The following is a 17427-nucleotide window of genomic DNA, read 5'->3' as shown; positions in this document are numbered from 1 at the left end:
GAATCCAATGGCCTATAATACCATGACCTTCACGTGACTTTGAGAGTGAAAAATTCAGAAATTTTGAGGAATGGGTGCGAATAATGAAATAAGTACAATACAAAATTGTGCATTGAAAAATTTATTGTAATAAATGTTCAAAATTGTTTCCATGTACTTCTAAACATTTGTTGATTCGAGTATTAAGCGAACGTCGCACATCTGCTAACATTTGGGGTGTTACAGCAGCACAAGCTTGTCGGATTCTTTCTTTCATGTTATCACGTGTTGTAGGCTTTTAATGGCTAACTCTTAATGGCAATACGTACACGAATTTCTTGCTTAATACACTTCCTTCATTATTAGAAGATGTTCCTCTATTCTTACGTCTGGTTATGTGGTTTCAACATTCCTCTAGATTTTTTCTATGGGGCTTTATCAAAGAGAAAGTTTTTTCGACAAAACCTACGACACATAATAACATGAAAGAATGAAAAAGATGTGCGACGTTCGCATAATACTCGAATCAACAAATGTTTAGAAGTACATGGAAACAATTTTGAACATTTATTACAATAAATTTTTCAATGCAAAATTTTGTATTGTACTTATTTCATTATTCGCACCCATTCCTCAAAATTTCTGAATTTTTCACTCTCAAGGTCACGTGAAGGTCATGGTATTATAGGCCATTGGATTCGTCTTGACCTCAGCTATCACGCTATAATGAAAAAAATATGTAGTCCTATTTAAAAAAGTATCGATGACCTTGAAGGCTCTAAAAATATGACCTTGAGAAAGAAATAAATCTCACCATAATGTGTGTCCCTTCGAACCAAACAATTTCTTCCTCAGGCATTTTCGCGTATCATTAACAGTAACGGAGATATTGCCTTGTAACAGAGTTACTGGGACACCCTGTATATATATATACATTAGAGGTTTAGCCGTCGATAGGACACCTTGCGTGATATTGACGCTACTGTAACTTTCAAGTTTTATAACTCGAAAAGTACTTAACGGAAAATAATTTTATTATAGTTTTATAATATTTTGGAAAGCTCTTGACACTATTAGATTCTGACATCAAAAATAGGATGTTTTATTAAAAAAAAAATCAATTTGACCTTAACTTGACCTTGGCGACGCCACCCAAGGTCAAGTGAATGTGATCATTGAATAGATTTTTTTAAGCCCTACAACTTTTGTCTGCATTTTTTCTCAAAAATGTTTTGTTTTCGAGATATTCGACTATTTCCAGACTTTTGATACACCCTTGCATATATACAGGGTGGGGCATTTTAATGGCTCCAGGCGAATATCTCAGAAACTAAGAAAGATAAAAGAAAAAGTTTTATATGAAAGTTATAGGTTTTCTTGGGAGAAAGAAGGTGGAAATAACGGATTTTGGATAGGGGACACTACCAAGGTCAGGTCAAGGTCAACATGAATTTTTTAAATAAAACCCCCCATTTTTTATTGCATATTCTTATAGCACACCTTGAGAATTTTCCAAAACACTATAATAAAATATTTTTCATGAAGTACTTTTCGAGTTATAAGGCTTGAAAGTTACAGTACCGCCAGCATTAGCATTAAGCCAGTTCTACATTAGTTGCAAGCTGATCGCAAGTTTGTTGCGATAGCCAATATGAAGCATTGATTTCAAAATGCAAGTTCAGTCTGTCGCAACAAACTTGCGATCGGCGTGCAACTAATGTAGAACCAGCTTTACGCAAGATGTCCGACCGACGATTAAAACCTCTTGAATGTTGTTCAGGATCATGTCCTAAATAATATTCGTTAAGATCAAGGTCACTGGAGATTGTTTCTCTTATTTTCATTTTTACATAAAAATGAATTTTCAGTTTAGATTCATCGTTTTATGTCAACGTGTGCCAGAATAAAGTATAAAATATCTCGTAAATTATTGATTTTTCGATACCATTACCTTAATACTTTTATATGCAAAATAGTTAGTAGAACCATATTATGTAAAAAAATTCACATAATTCCATTTTAAAAAAACGAAGATGACCTTCAAATCTCTTAAGCGCCACTTGGGAACAAATGTTCATCATCACATAATGCCCCTCTCAATATTGAACAACTTTATTTCAAGCATTTCTTCCTATCTCCAAAACTGTGGGTGTTATTCGGATGGCCGGTCTTAGGTGAGACACCTTGTATATAGCAGAAATAAAACGTTATTTTTCAAACTTTTTTTTATTAATAACTTTTTAACTAATAACGAGTGACGGCTAAAACTTGTTGGAAGTCTCTCAGGGTCATATCCTTGGCATATATCAAGGTCATTCAAGGGAGGTCCTCTAATCTGAAGTATTACCATAACCTATACTCCTGTGTCAAGTGAAAATCGTTGTTAAAGTATAAATGTTATTGTACAATAATAAAAAGAACAATCGAAATAAATCGAGCTCCTATTTCTGTGATACTTGGCTTCAAAATGAACTCGATATCTCATAATAGGGGCCTTTCCTGTATATTTATATGCCTTACAATCGCCACCAATTAAAAGTATCTAACATATAATAATAATGTTATAATTTCATATTCGGCATATAATTTCATATGACAATTGCGTACATCATGTGTTATATACACATTACATTTATATTGTTTAGTGTGAAATTACAACATTGATATTATATTACTTTTAAGTTTATGTAAACCAAAGACAGAACTTATAGAAATGGAACCAGAATAACCAATCCAAGCAGTGAGTGGAAGGTGTGAGCAACATCTGAGAGACAGAAGATGTATTTCTGTCCTGCTTAGTGACGGTTCTTTTTTCTGTACATGGGCCAAATGAGATATGGTGTTTTATACCCGTATTCATTCCTTCCTTGAAGAATGAGGATTCCTTGTTTTTCATTTCACATTTCATAAACCTTCCTTTGTAACGTAGAAATGTTGCAATTGCATTCGTTGTGGTTCGACAACCACGACCCGATCGTACCCAATTTGATCGGCGAAAACTGTTAAAATTCTTGTCTTAGTTGTAATTAATTTCATTTATGTTTAATCAGGATCCACTTCAGTTGGGAACCTGTTAGTGACTCACGGTCAACGGTAGACTCAATAGATTAAGTTACTGTATTGCTGAGGAGAGCTCCAAAGAGAGTCGAAACGTTCAAAATAAAGAGAATTCCATACATTCGATTAAGTGAAACTAAATTTAATCGTTGGCACCTACATCAGCTCATGACTCACATTGGCCTTGTATGTTTATTTTTAATTATGTCTGTCTATATTGTAACAGAGAGAAGTTTTGCAAAATGGTGTAGACCTTTTAGTTGGCCAATAAACAAATTATGCTGCTGCTGCTCCTACTACTACTATCCGAACATCACCTCGACACAACTTGCGATAGTCTTTGGAAATTTTGCAAGTATTTATTTCTTGTATAAATTTCCTGAATATGTGACATCGGCTTGAAGTGAAAGCGGTAGAGTGAAACAATGAAAAAAAAATCCTCTCCTGCAGAAGTCAGTTTGCTTATAAGAGAAGAAAATGTTCTCGCTATCGGAAAAACAAGTTCTTTGTTCGAAAGAATTTCTTTGTACGGGCTTTCTTTGACAAGCAAGAGAATTGTTTAAACCGCAAAAGCTGAGCTTAACAAAAACTTTACATGCAGTTTTCGTTCGAAAGCTGATATCACGGGCATGTGACTCGCGGCGTGGGTATCCTCTGCTGAACGTACATATACAGGTGAGTATGTACCTATATATACATTCGAAACTTTGAATTCAAAGCTGTAAATTTGAAGAAATTAAATGTACGATGTATTTATAATTTAATAGATTTTCTGATTTGAAAATTAGGCCATCGAATGATTGCTAATAAAAATATAAATTAAAGTTTAATTTATTTTGTGGAATCAACGCATGTACATACAATTATTTTAATCACATCGGCCGGTATTCATAGTAATTTTTTTCATATTTGAGACTGTCTTAAAATGTCATAGGTAGAGCGGGTATAAAGAGAGTGGCGCCAATGCATGTGCCTAATGCTGATTGGCTCCGCCATTAAGTATCCTTGCTGTTAGTTAGAAAGAAGACAACGTTAAAGAAAGAAGAAGTTAAGACGAGAAATTGCGTCATATAGATATAGGACACAAAATTTCCGACTAATTGGCGTCATTCTCTTTATGTACCTACTCTAATCATAGGCTAACCACAGAGCCGTCTTAGCATCGTAAGACACTACTTATGGGCCTTCTACAATAAGCCGCAAGTCAGAACGTCAGAAGACTTAACCAGTCTTAACCAAGTCGTTCAAGTTGGCTATTGGCCAACTTCACCGATTATGACTTAAGATCGCTTAGAACTTCTGACTTGCGGCTTATTGCAGAAGGCCCATTAAGATCGCTTAGAACTTCTGACTTGCGGCTTATTGTAGAAGGCCCATTAGACTTATGACGACTTACACAAGATGCTAAGATGGTCTTGACATAAAAATAAATTATGAATACTGCCCATCGATGATTTTTAATCACTTTCTTCATTTCATTATCTCTCCTGGGGAACACTCATTACAAGAAGCAGTAGTTCATCAAACGTATTCATCGCGTCGGGAAAATGCGTGAAGATTCCGACGCGAATTGAATATTGGTTTCGAGGACGAGAGCAATATTTTTCACGAAAACACTGGTCCGCGCTTCTTCGCCGGAACACGACGTGACGCGCTAATAATTTGTCGTTGGCGGCGGGACGGCGAAAACAGTAGGACGAGGCGGAAGATCGCGACGGGGGACATGGCGGCGCAGCAACGAGGACGACGATAAGAAGGTAGGGAAAAAACCCACGTCGGATTCGAGCGCGAAAATTTATGAGTCGCGACGTGTCGACGGAAACCTTAAATTTTAACGTTCCCCGTGTCGCACGAGAGCGACCCATAATCGGGGTCTCGGCCCTCTGTGCCAGCCCGGTTTAAGGACTTAGAAAAGGGGAATTACGACTTGGGGCGCGCCGCGAGAATAGCGATGGATAGCGCGGAAGGGAGGGAAGAAGAAAGATAGATAGAGCGGTGCATCTCGTGCGCGGGGGCATTCACGAATAAAATCATAATAAACTGTGCGTCGTGCGTGTCCCATCAATACGAATATTTCGTTGGTTTTGGCTCGCGACATAGAGTGGATATAAACAGAGTGACGCCAATTAACCGGAAGTCGCCATTTGGTGTCCTACTTCTGGGGTATCTATGACGCAATTCCTCGTCTTAATCTCTTCTTTCTTTAACGTTATCTTCTTTCTAACTAATAACAGTAAAGACACTTAAAGGCCATGCATACAAAAAACTTAAGGCAACAAGACGTATACAATGTAAGGAAATCAACATGTTGAGTTGGCTACTGCTTACGTTATAACCTTACGGATTCTACTGTGATTGGCGAGGGGTTAACCACTAGCTGAAATATTGTCCCACAGATTACATGACATTATATGATTTTATCTGATAACAAATAATTTTTTTCGCTACATATGAAGTCGTTTGGTAAAATATACGAATTTATTTAATATTATTTATTGTGATTGCAATGATTTATCGTGGTTGCATACGTAATTATTGGATTATACATAGAAATTTAATATGAATTTTATAATGATTTCGAGGACTCTGTTCCACGATTACATTAAGTGGTTACCCCCTCGGTGATTGGTCAATTCGCTTACTGCTTACATTTTATTGCTTAAGTTTTTTTGTGTGCCATGGCTCTTAATGGCGGAGCCAATCAGCATTAGACACATGCATTGGCGCCACTCTTTTTATATCCACTCTATCGCGACGCGCTTTTCGGAATACGGCAACGTCCCCAACCGCTATTGCCACACAGTGACGCCAAAACGTCGACGATAACGGTTAACGACAACGCAGGATTGCATTACCCAGACAGCACAGAATATTTATGATAAATATTTATTAATATTCTTTTTTTGAAATATTATATAGATATTTCATATATATTTTATATAAAGCTTTATTCGAAATATTATTAAAATATAGGCTAAATATTTTATGTAATATTTATGATAAATATAAATCAATATTTCTAATAAGTATTTTTGGATTGTAATGTTTTACTTGGAAATAATATTTATGATAAATGTTTATGGTCTGTGCAATCTAAGATCACAAAAATATTTACAAAATATTAAAAATAAATTTTATAAATATTTATAAATATTTTGTAAATATTATGTGCTGTCTAGGTAGAAATCGTGGAGATTCTTGTAAAATTATGGGCTCTGTTTTGTAATTTTTAATGATATTATTGAATGTTGTTAGTAAAAGGTTTTTCTCATTCTGTAATAAAAAAAAATAGCAAAAATTGTCCTAAACTCAACAGCTTGGTAGATGTTATTTAATTTGGTTATTATAATGAATAACATTATCATTTATAGAAAAAGAAATTTGTTTGCTACTAACAATCATTCGATAATAATATCGTTATCTAGCAAACAAACCAATGTTGTTTGTCGGCACTGTGACTTCAAATAATGTCAGTTTGTTTAATAGGTAAGGATTATATAATAGAATAGGGCCCAAGATCTGTATATCTCACGATACATCTTAAAATCGATTCTAAACCTTACGAACGATCCTTGTGAATTAATAGTAAAAAAACTTTTAAAAGAAAAATTGATATAAGTACAATACAAGCCATTTCAATGTAAATTCAATTAATTTTTCTTAGAATTTTTTTTAGAATCAGAAAAAGGATGAAGAGCTAGTTGAGCAGAGAGTTTTTTTTTAAAGTTAATCTATATTGGTGAAAGACAAAACGTGTTTGCGCGAGAAAGACACCGGGTATACCGAGACTTCCTTGGGATTGATCGTTGAGGAAATATTCTGAGACGGTCGGTCGCATAGCCGATGCTTATCTAAAACTTTTGTGGTTGGTTGGCGGTGCGTTATGGCGTAATAAAGTTTAAGTAATTTCGCCGCTGGATCCAGCTCGCCTCGTAATGCAGTAAAACGGTTATAAAAGATTGGAGCTCATAGTCCACAAGATGCATTTTAAGAAATAAGGAGAATTTCTAAAAATCCAAGGACGAGAACGAGAACGTAGCTAAATATTTTGAGAAAAATAGTCTTGGATTAAATAGTAATTCTGGTGAGAAATGGACGAATCGGAATTTTCTGGTTAAATCTACTAGAATTCTAGTTAAGATAACTAGAATTCTGATTGATATAATAATTCTGATAAAAATAAAAATTTTGATAGGTTTTATCAGAAATACTAAATACTGTATCACACACAACACAACCAGAATTTCGATTATCGTATTTTAAATAAGAAATTTTTTTCAATGTAAATTTTGTAATTCCTTTTGACTATTGTCTATGCTTTCGATAATATGTAAGTTTGTATAGTTTGACATCCTTGTTTTCTCGGTTATTGTTTTCGAGCGTTCATTTCAGTTTGACTCATTTGATTGTTAATCGTGTGTCATGCTTGCGTTTCATTACGTTCTCAAATTTTTAATATGGACAGTTTGCAGAATGTTTTAATTTTTATCTAATTGTTCATGGCTATGCGGATGAGTGTATTACTTGTTTTATTTGTCATTCAATTTTTCTCAATCACACATTGAGATAACGTTTTTATTTTTTCTACATAGAATTCATCTTCGATCGTTGCCACTAGACTTGCCAACATTGTGTCACGAATTGATGGGGATGGAATGAATGGTCACTCTCTTGTTTAGCCATTAGAAGTTATTCTATTTTGTGTGATTTAGATATACTGAAGATGGCTCGAAGTGAAGCCGAAACGTCTGATTTATCGTAATATGAAATAAATTTTTTTTATCGCACGAATTACTGCGATTAAAAACTCTCATTAGCCCTCTATTTGTTTTTTATTTATGACATTCTTGAGAATTATTGGTATCAAATTTGTACATTAAGGTTATGTATTGAATTAATTTAGATTATATAAATATATAAAATATGTATGTATTTCAAGTGTATGGTTATAATCAACAACGACAACAATTTGATAGCTGGGAACATTCTTTTCCATCGTTTTCAAATTTCAAATAACATTTTGATAACTATTCTACATTTTTTCAAGTTCGAATTACTCGGTATCATCACGCGCAAGCGCACAGCAAACAAGCATTCAGACAAGGATAGATGTTGAAGATACTTTTGTTACATTGGTTACATCATAGAGATAGTAGTACTAGAGTACACATTGGAAGAGTGGAGGTAATCCTATCTAGAAAAGGACGCACTCATTTGAGTCCTTCCTTTCTCTCTCGTTTCGCGCATGCGTAGAGCCGATACATACATGACATACTATGTACGTATATATCACAATACATGATTTCTAATAGATTGAAATTCTTATTCTTTGTTCTCTGTTCCCTGTTCCTTTTATTGTGCGGAACCCCTGACTTTCAATTCCTTATTCTTTCTTTCGATTCTCTCTCTCAGAGTATACATGGCTATACGCATGCGCAAAACGAGAGAGAAAGGAAGGACTCAAATGAGTGCGTCCTTTTCAAGATAGGATTACTCTCATTCCTGAAATTTCTGACAATGCGTACTCTAGTACTACTATCTCTATGGGTTACATACGGTATGGCCCTTCCAGTATGTATGTTCTAAGCTTCAAACCAATGAGATGGAGCGGGCCGGGCAGCGCGCGAGAGGACTAGGTTCACGAAATGGCGCACGAGGTGGAAGCGTCAGACATCACTGAACTCTATAAAGGCCTCGACTGTGATTGGTCAATTTCTTACTCTTACTTCTTACTCCGTGTATTGTAGACGACGCCTATCACTGGAATGGGCATCGAGAAAAATTCGTGGCCGCAATTGATCAGCCGCCATTTTGATTTGCTGTGGTGTTTGAGCGAATCAGAAGCTTTTGCGTACGCATTGCGATCGATGTACTATCGATGTATGGAAATCTATATGGACATGAATGGTATATAAACAAAAATAATGTCACTTCAACACCCAGGCACACAGCACTTCATGTTGATGCTTTGTAGACAGTCACGCGATTTTATAATCCTTCAAATATAACTTCACACACGATAATCTTGCTGACATATGCGTCTTACTTCTTCTTCGCGTGACAATATGCAGAATATGAAAGTCTAAAAGAGTAACATGAACTTAATTGCGCGTTTGAAGCGTCACACTTTCCAAAAATAATGACGCAATAACACGTCCGATCACGCCGGTAGACGATCACCAACGATCACCGTCCCATATACCATATGCGTCTTACTAAAGAACACTAAACGTAAGTGCGCATGAGCACCTGAAAGCTTCTGATTCGCTCAAATACCACATCAAATCAAAATGGCAGCTGATCAACTGCGATTTTCTATGCATCACAGCGGAGATGCCCATTCCAATGTTATAGAGTTCAGTACCAGACATCCGCTTTGATTTTTGGCGGTACTTGAAACATTATTGTCGAAGCGTGTGCAGGCGCACTACTACAAGTTATATCCATCAAAGAGAAACCTGACAGAGGACATGACGGTCCAAAACCTGTAACCGCAAAATACTGCCGCGCATTATTGCTCTCTGAAAAAGTGGATGTTAACTACACAATAATATCCACCTTTTTCAGCGGTGCTTCTGATGGAAATAGATAGTTGAAATCGCTAAAATAATTAAAATCTATTAAATTAATAAAGATTTAAACTATTTTAGCGATTTATTTCCATCAGGAGCACTGTAAAAAGGTGGATATTGTTGTATAGTTAAGGGGATGCTAAATCGATTACCAAACTCGATTAAGGTCGATAGTATGGACTTTTTTAATTCCAAATTCGATAATAGTGGTGACATCTTTGATTCAGTTTTTACATTATATTTTATAATATATATCATTCTGTCTTACTCAAACGCATACATTTGTTCTTATCTAACATATGACAGCACCATCTATCGCAAGACCGCGCAACTATTGCTACACGGAATTTCGGCTCTGTTGACAGTCCCAGTCTTCGCAAAGCACCTGTATACACGTATTTTCTATTCGGTGACGATACTTTTTTTCTAGACTTTCAATCTTAATTTTACAAACTCGGTATCGTTCATTCCAATAATGTGACCTCAGCTGCACGCTTATTTTCAAGATATGGACTCTAAAACTCTTGTATCAAGCAAATATGTATCTAGGGTGACAGCTGTACGAGCCAAAAATAAGTGAATTTTTTTCGATTTTCTCATGAAATCCAGTACAGCTGAGATCCTGTTTGTGCGTACTTTAATTTATGTAATAATACTTTTGCAATCCGTAAATCCAATTCGGAGATTTTTCACCGAATGGAAATGTGGGTAAAATAGAAGGCTTTAGCATCGCCTTAAGGGGATGCTGGAGGGAATTATCGTCATTGCAGTTTGATAAAAATCTTTGAATTGACTAAACGGAATAAAAAATCTTTGTATAGGATTAAAGTAAACGCAAAATCCTGATGTGGTGTAGTGGATGTTATACTAAAATCGAAAAAAAGTAAAAAACTTTTTTAACTTTTTTTTATTTTAGTATAAAATCCACTGCACCACATCAGGATTTTGCGTTTACTTTAATTCTGTAAAAGGATTTTTTATTCCATTTAATCAATTCGGAGATTTTTATCAAACTGCAATGTCGATAATTGGGTTCCTCCAGCATCCCCTTCAGGGGAAACACCACTGTGACGGCCGAAAAAAGACTATCTTTGTGAATTTTTTCTGTGAAAACTATAGTAGCTTGAATGAATTATTGTTTTTATATATATTCAAAATATATATATTTACGAAGTTATTACAAATATTCATTAAATAATATTAGTATTTCTAACTTCAGTGCTCATTAATGTGCATCTTGTCTGAAAAAACATGGATACACGGGCGCTCGTGCTGTGTCTGAACGAGAGCTCTAAAATAAAAAAAATTTTTTTTATTTTAAATTAAGTATGAGTGTAGTTTCAATTAAACGTATTGATTTTTTGATAAAATAATTGTAGACAAAATAATGTTGTTTTAAAAAAAGAAGTCGCGATTTTGTGAAAACAATCGTTACCTTTTTTTATTGTTTTTCAAAAACTAATAATCCGATTGAAAAATTCGTACGCTTAACTAAAAACAATTTTGTTGTAAATATTCTGTCCAAAATTCAAGTCATTCGGACAAAAATTGGCTGAGTGAGCACAAAAATATGTGAGCACTCAGTTACGAAAACGTGGTTTCGAAAAAAATATATCAATTTCGAAATTTTTGGTCGTTCTCGGCATAAACTCCACTTCACAAACACGTATTAATGCGTATACTTTAATCCTGGAAAAGGATTTTCAAATCTGTGAAAGAGAAAAAAGTATTTGTTATACAAAAATTATATGATTTAGTCGGTAATATAGCTAGATGGCTTTAGGATTCCTTTATTCTTCATATGGATAAGGCTGTAAGATGACTAGCAGTGCGACATCTATCGTCTTTTAGTCTCATCTTTTTGTCGATTGTATTCTTTCGCTAAAAGATATATTTATAACAATTTAATCATCTTTTAATAATCTTTTAGATGACTTTGAACTTTCCGTATTTTCTTTTAGGTGTTCGCAATTCCCTTATTCTTTTTTCTAAGTCATGAATATAATTTCTTATTGTCGAACAGATATCATTTCGAAATATCTGATAAACTATTTTCCTTTCTTATGTGAAGAAGGGGAAATTAAAACTCAGATTTGTCGTCAGACGTTTTACTATTGATTAAAATAACGCGTGCGTTTAAATGCAAAACGTACGCGAAAAAAAAGTTTAATTGAATTAATTGGAAATCTGGTGGAAAATGAACAGCCCAAAATTCTGATTAAGTTTATTAGATTTTTGGTTAAATCTGCTAGAATTCTAATGGATATAATTAACATTCGGAATTTTCTTAGTCAAATGTACTAGAATTCTAGTAGATTTAACTAGAAATTTAGTAGACTTAACGGGAATTCTGAATTGCGTTCGTTTTCCACTAGAATTCCAGTTAATTCAACCACATATTTTTCTCCGATTCAACGGAAGAGAGCATAGAAAAGGGAGATAAAAGGAAGAAAAAGGAAATGTACATTATTCTCTCTCTCTCTCTCCCCCTCCCTCCCTCCCCCTCTCCCCTCCGTAAATCTTCCATGCGTGTAACTCATCTACGAGGAAGCAGTGCAGCGCTCTCGTTGCAAACGGAGTTGTTTATGCTTTCCTGTGCAGCGCTTTCTGAAATATGCAAATCGCGCGAATTCGCATAATGGCGTTATCGCGGTGGGATGCCGGCGACAACGACGACGACGACGCAGCGACGACGGCGGCGACGACAGCGACGGTGAGATAGCTGAATTCACCTCACGGCTCTTTCGCGACTTCAAACGATGTGCTTCGCCGGTCTCTCGCTCGTTCAGCGCTCGAGAGGACGAACATCTCCCGTCTCTCATGCGCGATGGATTCACGCGATCCGCGATTCTTGATACGAAAGTCGCCTTTGTTTCACGTTAATATGTTCAACATGTTAAAATCGTGGCGATAAACGATGCTACAATACGCGCGGTTAACATTAACATAATGTAAGATGCAATCAACTGCATCATTTGTACATATCGTACAATAGAGATTAAAATAAATCAATAAGTGTATCAGAAACTATATTTTCCATTTTTGAGCACGTGAATTTTAGCTAGGCTTGAAAAGTTAATTAAAATCAGCGCAGAGTTTCAATTTTCAACCGTTATTGATCCGTATGTTGTTGCGTCACACATTCTTTTAAACTTAAATAATCGTTTATTATTAATTATTACCGTTATACTTACGATTCGGGAAAGGAAAGTGAAATCACAATTCGTTTACATATCTCTCTTCCTCCTTTCCCAATATCTTGATCGGCTTATCAGCGCTTGGGCGAAACGCGTTCCTATAGCGCGTTTTACAGCGCGATAAAACGAGGCTCGAGAGGGCGCGCGCGAAATGGACAGTCTTACATATTATAATTGATACGTTACAAGCGCTCCTACACGCCGGATAAGTTTATCTCCGACGCGCATCGACAAAACCGGTTAGATAACGAGTCGTTTGCGCGCCCGCATTCACTACATCATATAATAAGGTTTAATTATTCGGATAATGAGGTCCACGCGCACCTGCACTCGTCTAATGACAAATATTCAGGCCGCACTGCACCGCACAGCGTCAGTGCAATACCGGTATATATAAACACTTACGTATAGCGAAAACAGCGCCGATTTCACGTCCTGTCGCGCTACTGTGCACACCTCTATTAAAAGTAAAAGTAAAAGAGCTTCGACGTAAACTCGCGTTCGACATTCTCTAATCTGTTATTGAAGATAAAGGAGTCTCTTGCTTAAGTAAAATGGTTAAATTCTCAAAGTTACAGGCAATCGATTACACACACACACGCGCGCGCGCGCACTCACGCACGCACACATATCGATATAACCAATAAAAGAAACAGACTTATTTTTAGAGTTTGCGTTATTAATATAGTATATAGGCATGATGTAAGAATACCACACTGAAAGAAAAGATTGGCTCTAAATATAGCACATTGTTAATTGGTTGCAGCAGTCAATTTTTGGTTGTGTTAGTCTATCGAAATTCTGTACTGACATTATGGATAGGCTAACACAACCAAAAATTGGCTGCTGCAACCAAAAATTGGCTGTTGCAGGCAATTCAAAATGCTATGCCATATTTTACCATCTAATTTGTTGCAGCAGCTAATCTTTTCTTTCAGTGCAGGTGTATATATAATGTTGCATATAATGATAGTTAAATACAATTTGTGACAAATTTCTAATAGCGATTCTATATTGGTTTATACAATTTGAGGCTAATTTCTGATTAATCACAAATTCGTTGTTACTTTGAACAACTACATATCCACGAGAATGTTATACCTGCGGATTTCTACATCCTGGATATATGGATAAATGGTGTTATCTATTCATATATCGTTCAACGAACTTCATATATATATACAGTTCCCTTATTTCAGAAGTGACATAACTAAAAAAATTAAGTTTCCTTAATTATTATCGCTTGAATGACAACTACGTCCGTTTCAATTAGGAAAGAAGTCATTAACATGTTGCGTTATATACATATAAAGTAGTATATACCATATGTGTATAGTATATATGTATCCATTTTTTAATATTAAATTGAAAGGAGGAAAAACTATTTTTCAACTTGACAGTATATTATTATAATCAAATAATTATCAGCAAAAACAATATATTTTTAATGTCATCTTTGCCATTTTTATTTTACAATCCTTAAAAAACATCCTCTTTACATATATGATGAACTACTTTGTTATACTTGTATATTATTAACTATTTTGTTATATATACTTGCTACTTAAATTCTATGCATTTATATAGTTTTTCGAATTTTTATTTTTATAAATTGTCTTAGCCCTTGAGGGGACTTATTCCAGAGCATTTAATAAATGCTACTTTCCTTCGCTCTTTCGAATTACGACAAGTTTGACAATTTGTTTTATAAAGTTAAATCAATTCGCTTACGATTGAAGATAATGTTTATATACTTAACTCATTCAGGATAATAACTCGAAAATCACGTTTCGTAAGTTGTGTCGCTTTAATTTAAAGCAAGGAAACGCGATGTATATTATATATATATATATATACAGTGCGACACGTTAACGATTTTCTTGCCCAAGTGCGGAACGAACGTCGTTATCGTTCAAGCGATAATTATTCCGGCTTGTGGATCCCTATCTTAATATATTTCCTTAATCTACAAATTGCCGATCGAGGAGACAAATAAGCGCGATGCGATCCGTTCGGTTTAGTTTTCATTTTTAATTAACTCGTCACGCGTTCGACGAAGTAAACGCCTGGTTTCTCAATGCTTTTCAAATTTGAATTCTCAATAAAGTATCGATATAAAACCGCCGCCACTATTACCATGAAGCCGGACGTAATCGATACGAAAGATCTCGAAGGTATCTTCGATGCCACATCAAATTCCAACGAGAATTTAAAAGAAAGGATACTCGGACAGGAAGGATGATACATGTTCTGATCGTTTCGAAAGAAGGGATGGGAAGGGAAGAGGAAGAGGAAGAGGAGAGGAGGAATCAGGAAGGATGATACATGTTCTGATCGTTTCGAAAGAAGGGATGGGAAGGGAAGAGGAAGAGGAGAGGAGGAGAGGAAAGGAGCATGTCGTATCCACGTTTTCGATGATATTTACGTGTGTCCATAGTACGGTCGGATGGCTGTCGAACAGCGGGTTCTACAGCGCGGAGACAGCATACATGTAAGAGCAGGAACGTGCGCGTATCATCGAGCCCGGGAGCGACTGCTCGCTTACACGCAAGTAGATGGATGAAGGTGGCCGCTAAGAGAAAGAGAGGAGGTGGCGGTTGATGGGTGTAAACTCGAGATAGCATCTCCGACTGTCCTCCGTCGACTGCAGGCTCTACCGACTCCTACGTATCTCCGGCCGGCTAGATCTCTAGTCGTTTTTACCCGGTTTTTAATTATCTCCCTGAGTTTACCCTCCGCACACAGAGACAAAGGTGCACGTCACAAGCGCGAGCCAGGTAAAAGAAGAAGCGCTGCCGCCTGCCCTGTCTTTTCGGAAGGAGACGCGACGGGGTGACGTTTTGACGCGTCTCTTTTGACGAGATTTTAGAAAGATGATCTCTGTACGATGATGTATCGTTTTCGGCCACGACTTCTCTGTCCGCCCCACCTTGACAGGATTCGTTGAGAATTTTTTCGCCGGTTTCTCGCCGGATATTGTATTTTGAGTTTCGAGCGCGGTAGTATTTAACAGTCTCGGAATTTCCGGAAGAAGTTATCTCCAGCAGTTACAGAAAGCTATAATTGATATTGTAAATAAGATAATGCCCCTTTGCGCTTTCCGTTTAGTGTACAAATTTTTGCTAAATGAATTCCGTAAAAGTGCTTTTAGAGAGATACAGAGATAAGTTCCATTAAGCAAAGATGCAATAAGCCGAGTTTACGAGGATTTCGAAAAGGAAAAGCGTAATTATTACTTTATTACCTCTCCGGCGCGGCGCCACTTCTTTTAACAGTTTTAACCGAGACTCGCGATCGACGTACAATGCAAATTTTGTGAATCGATTTGGTCACTTGCGCAAATCAAAAGCGAATCGTGGAGGAGTGGAAGTGACGAATAGTCGAAGCAGGTCTTTTAAGCGGCTGATTTTTAAGACCGAGAGAGAGGTACACACACAGGAAAGACACAAAGCGCCGCTATCCGCACCATCAGTGTCCGATACTAGGCTCAGGTGACACGCTTTCCGAAAAGGTATCTACGTACCCTTATTAAGGTGGGGACAAGATGGGCCTCTCGACAGTGCCCCACCGATGACAGCAAATATTTACAACGTCATGCTACCTAGACTGGGTATTCTGCCCGTGCAGCGTATTCGGCCGTTTCGTCGGCGCGGCGCCGGAGGTTTCTCCTTTCAAAATAAAGTGACGCTGTCCTTTTCTTCCCACTCAATATTAATAATTCGGTTAACCCAAGAGCAATTACGTACCGATACGGGGGCGCCTCGGGACTGTTTGCGTCGTATTTCCAGCAAAAAGCACGTCCGAGTACTACGGATTTTCATTAATTTATATAATTTGTATAATTCACATATACACGGAAATTGTTATCATATATGCTCGAAGATTTTACATTCCAGCAGAAGGATTGCAAATGATATCAGATCTGATTTTATATAATTATAGAAATTTACAATATATCAATTTGTTCTTTAAAAATATGTATCGAGATTGATTATGGGTCGCCATGTATTCTATATTTCGATACTCTTGTTACCACGAAATTCATATAATAATTAATGAATTGCGGGCTGCTCTCTGTTAACATATTAATTTACAATCAACAAGTTAATAGTTACGCGATTAAATATGCAATAAATTGAACCAATCGAACCGTATTCTGTTTTCGGGCGTTTAGTCGTACATATCGATAAACAAAATGTAACCACACTGTTTTAATAATATCTCTCAAATTACATAACTTAACATAATGCGAATAATAATATTAATTATTTTTTTCCTTAAATTCTGTACGCTTGATTTAGTCTCGTGCAGTTTCTACTAATAAAATAGTAAAATATAAAAATAAGATCTATTCAAAGGAGTACATACACCACCAATGTAATAGAGTACATATAGATAGATCGTATTAAAACCTGACTAACAACTTTTGTATTCTTACTATTCAACATTTAACGTATGACGTATTTTTTGTCATCCATATAGAGAAAACATTCCGTAGTATTTGACTGTTAAAGCGTTAAAATTTCTTTCATTTTTCAAAAATTAAAATTTCCTTCGCGTGAGCACGCGCTCGAGACAAACATCCGAGGTATTCCGCTGTCAATCCTTGCGGAGGAAATTTT

This window comes from Trachymyrmex cornetzi, unplaced genomic scaffold, assembly GCF_001594075.2.
Source record: "Trachymyrmex cornetzi isolate Tcor2-1 unplaced genomic scaffold, Tcor1.1 scaffold637, whole genome shotgun sequence".
NCBI classification, from domain to species: domain Eukaryota; kingdom Metazoa; phylum Arthropoda; class Insecta; order Hymenoptera; family Formicidae; genus Trachymyrmex; species Trachymyrmex cornetzi.
Note: the sequence above shows the minus strand (reverse complement) of the source record.